The sequence below is a fragment of the Alligator sinensis genome, unplaced genomic scaffold (assembly GCF_000455745.1).
Source record: "Alligator sinensis unplaced genomic scaffold, ASM45574v1 scaffold85_1, whole genome shotgun sequence".
Classification (NCBI taxonomy): Eukaryota; Metazoa; Chordata; order Crocodylia; family Alligatoridae; genus Alligator; species Alligator sinensis.
Genome location: NW_005841891.1, coordinates 1508081 through 1512691, shown reverse-complemented (window position 1 = coordinate 1512691; position 4611 = coordinate 1508081). Strand labels below are relative to the sequence as shown.

At 48.5% G+C, this 4611-nt stretch overlaps 1 protein-coding gene across 7 annotated transcripts in view; it reads right to left on the bottom strand.

Annotated features, from left to right (window-relative positions):
* The window catches only part of EXOC3L4 (exocyst complex component 3 like 4), a 44661-nt gene that overhangs the window by 17293 nt on the left and 22757 nt on the right, over nt 1-4611 (bottom strand). The window lies entirely within an intron of this gene.

Sequence of the window (4611 nt, the reverse complement as noted above, 5' to 3'; positions counted from 1 at the left end):
CCCCAACCCCCACCCCACTCCCCCAGTCCCTCCCATGGCTGCGCTGCCCACCGTAGCTCCAGCCATTTAAGAAAAAAAAATGGAGAGAAGCCCCAGGACTCAGCACTCCTGCAGCATCCTTGGGGCTTTGGGGGCTCATACAGAGCCCCCCACGTGGCGCAGGGCAGCCTGCCACTGGAAGGAATGGTAAATCCAGGGGTTTCACAGGTTTTTTTTTCTTAAAGGGCCAGAACTGCGGTGGGCGGGGCAGCCATGGGGGACCTGGGGGGCTCATGCAGAGCCCCCCACACAGCGTGGGGCAGTGGGGGGCAGCGGGGATCGCCCCCTGCCCGGCAGCACCCGGTGAGTTGAGGCTTTTTTTCCCAAGTGCCTGGAGCTGGGCGGGGCAGGGCAGCCATTGCCAGGCAGGGAGAGCGGGCGGGGGATGGGCCTGCCTGATTCGGAGATTTGGAGATTCGGTGGCAACCGAATCTCCAAATCAGATTCAGCCGAATTGATTCAGGACAGCAATTCAAATCACCAAATCAAACCACTGTCCCCTGAATCAGCCGAATCTGAATCCGAAGCGAATACTAGCCGCTTTGCACAAGCCTACTGCAGCCTACATGAGCCCATTTCCCTCAGCCTCTCCTCATGTCATGTTCCTCAGCCCCCTCTCACCATTTTCATTGCCCTCTGCTAGATTCCCTCTAATCTGTCCACATCCTTTCCGTAGCAGAGGGCCCAAAACTGAACACCGTACTGCAGATGTGGCCTCACCAGTGCTGGATAGAGGGGAATAACCACTTCCTTCAATCTGCTGGCAATGCACCTACTAATGCAGCCCGGTATACTCTTTTGCAACAAGGGCACACTGTTGGCTAATATTGAGCTTATTGTTCACTGTAACCTCCAGGTCCTTTCCTGTAGAGCTGCCACTTAGTCAGTCAGCCCCCAGCCTGGACTGGTGCATGGCACTCTTCCATCCTAAGTGCAGGAATTGGCACTTGTCCTTGTTGAACGTCATGAGATTTCTTTTGGTCCAATCAACCAATTTCTCTAGGTCTCTCTAAATCCTAGCTCTACTCTCTAGTATATTTACTACTCCCCACAGCTTGGTGTCATCTGAAAACTTGCTGAGGGTAGACTCCTTCCTTCCTTTCCTCAGGATCCTGAACTCAACCATGCTGTGGTCACTGGTGCCCAAGTTGCCATCCGCTACTACATTCCCCATCAATTCTTCTCAGTTTGTGAGCAGCAGGTCAAGAAGAGCACGGCCCCTAGTTGGCCACTCCAACACTTGCTCCAAGAAGTTGTCCCCAACACTCTCCAAAAACTTCCTGGATTGCCTGCGCACTGCTGTATTGCCCTCCCAGCAGGCGTCAGGGTGACTGAAGTCCCCCATGAGAACCAAGGCCTGTGATCTGGAAACTTCTGCTAGCTGTATGAAGAAAGCCTCATCCACCTCATCCTCCTGGTCAGGTGGTCTATAGCTCACACCCACTACAGCATCACCTTTGTCGTTCTCCCCACTGGCTGACCTTAATCCAGAGACTTTCATGAGGTCTGTCTCCAGTTTCATACTGGAACTCTGAGCAATCATGCAGCTCTTTTACATAAAGTGCAACTCCTCCTCCTCTTCTTCTCCCATCCTTGTCCTTCCTGAACAGTTTATACCCATCCATAACAGTGCTCTAGTCATGGGCGCTTTCCCACTATGTCCCTGTTATTCCTGGACTTGAGTACCATTTCCCATGGAAGCCAGCATGCTCCACGTACAGTTTCAGCAAATCAACATTTTCCAAAGAAATATTTTTTTTCAGAAAATTCCGGAAAATTTTCTGAGAATTAGACTTGGTTTGCAAACTTCCCTCAGTTGCTGCTGCCAGTGGTCAGCACATTAGGGAAAAGGCTTATGTACAGTCAGAAAAATAGGGCTCTCATTTTTGTTTCTGCCCTCTGGTATCAAGGCTTGATTCACTCCCAGCCAGTGCCGTACCTAGACTCCTGGTGGTCCTGGGTGAACTTTTAGTATCAGGCCCCCCTTTGCCAGAGATAATGATAAAAATAATCAGACTTGTTGTAAAAGTCTTTATCACATCTGTGGTATGGATGTCTTAAATAGTTTTTTCTCAGTTGATAACATTGCCAGTCCATACATGCACACTATTAACACTTTTTTTTGCAATTGTAATTTTTTTTTTCATTTTCAGGCCCTCTTTCTGTCCAGGTCCCTGGTGGCCGCCCAGTTCACCCATGTCTGTGTCTGGGTCTGCTCCCAGCTGCATTGTTTGGCTTATATGTATACCAGACAGAAGCAGTGCTCTAACATAATCATTGACTAAAGCCAGACACCTGTATTTAAAGTCACCTAAATAAATGATGTGATGTTTACAGACACTGGATCTTTGCTACTTCCAGTGATTTCTACACAGTGATCAACATCTGGAAACTTATGTCACTGAAATACCTTTAGATGCCATCTAATCTGCCCACTTCTTACAACTCAGCACCCCAATTCTGCAAACATCAGGGCATGTGGTTAACCTGATGTCTGACTAGTCCCACTGGAGTCAATTCCCCTACATAAAGTGAAGTAGGTGTGTGTTTGCAGAATCAGGGCCCTGGTTTGAAAGTGCTGACCTTTGCTTTACTGTCTTAAGAAATCCTCAGCAGAGAAATGTAAAGAAACTTTTTAATGACTGGTACTTAGAAATGAGAGTGTTGTTGGGACTGACTTTCAAGTAGGGTTTATTGGCTTTATACTGCTTGCTACAAGCTGGAATGTGACTAATTCCTGGATATACTGTGCCATCTAGAGGCTTTCTGCTGGTAGTGCTTACTGTGGAACTGAACAAAAATCCACTGTGGGCACTGGTGGCTGTGGCAACTTAAAACCTTATGCTTACAGTGAACGGTACAGGGCCAAATATCCCTGTCAGTGGCACAACTGGGCTGGAACAAGGAGGCAGGATAGGGTCTGGACACTTTTGCTTGGTTTGGCATACACCTGGAAGGGAAGAGTTGGCCAAGGGTCACTTAGATCTTTGGTTCCAGTATAGTCTGGTCACAGAAGTTAACTTCGGGCTGGACTGTGATGTTACAGGCAACCTCCAAAGCAGCCATTCCCAAATGACCTCCAGTTTTGATTCCAAATAATAATATAGAAGAAATGAATTTCTTTTTAGGCTCATGATCCCCACCCATAACTGCCACCAGACCACTTGGGTCACCCCTGGCCCCTCTGCACAGAGGGGCAATGCACAGTTGCATCACCCCAGGACTTGGTTACAATTCCTGTTGCTCTGTGCTTGGTATAGGGTAAGCAGAAGGTTCCCTTACCCCTCCTCATGGAGCAGCAGTGCTCCTTGCACCCAACAAGCTGCCCTGACCTGTGAGTAACAAGGCAGAGCTTGGCGTCCTCACTCCTTGCTCCTCCCTACACCTTTGCTCACAATCAATAGTTGCAGTGTCTTTTCTGGTCCCAAGTGAGACAGAACTGCAAGCCAAAAAGAGGCCTTTTGTCTCCCCTGAGCTTTTGAGTAGGGATCAGGACCAATGAACCCTTTACAAATGAGCTGGATTTAGAGAAACGGCACATAACTATACCACAGATAACTGCCACATCCACTGAACACAAGCCCCTATATTTGCTCTGGGAACTGCAAGTACATTTTTATGGACATTAAAATCTTCTCAAGAGGTCTTGTGACGCAATTTCACAGGGCCTTGGCATGTGATATGATATTGCTATTCAAAAATGCATTCTCATGCTGTTAATCTCTGAATGGTGATGGCATCCAGAATCAAAAGTTATCACCATATCTGCAGGGCTGCCAAACTCATCAGCCCCTGTGGGCCAGGTGAGCAGTGTTGGGGCAGTTGGTGGACTGGATCAGGCTCACAGACCAGCTTTGTGTGCTGCATCCAGTGTGCAGGGCCAGTTTGGTACAGTGCCACAGGCAGTGTGTGCCCCGGACTGGCTCCAAGAGCTGTCTGAAACATGCATCAGACCAAACCTAGTAGCCTAATGTAGAGGCCCAGTAGCTTAATGGATCAGCCTCTGGAGCTGGGAATTGTGGGTTCAAGTCCTACCTGTGATGGCCCAGTAGCTCAGTCAATAGGGTCTCCAGCTTTCAGGGTTTAGACTTGATGGCTTGTTGAGGTCCCTTCTGACCCTAGCATCTATGAAAATTCCATACTTCTCATTTAGTGCACAGGCAGCACCAGGAGCTGGACAACATCTGGCTTGCCAGCTCTATCTTTGATATCCTTGCTACAGCTGAACCCTTGGTATCAGCAAAGTTTACTGGAAACTCTGTCTGATGCCAACTTCACTTACAATTGAGTGCGAGTCAGTTGATGTCATGAGAGCTGCTCCCAGTGTATAGCGGAGCATTTGGACAGAACTGCACCCGGTATGTTTGATGCATCATGTGTGTTCCCTTCACCTCTTGGGCTGTGGAATTTAAGAGTATTCAGAGCACTGTCTAAGAACAGAGACAACACTTACGATGCCATGCATGATATTTTCAAAGGACCCCAACCAGGGGCTTGTAACTTTTGCCTGCACAAGACAGATTGGATGAAAAGTGTGTCAGGTGGAGTTTTCAGCCTGGCTGTGCAGGAATG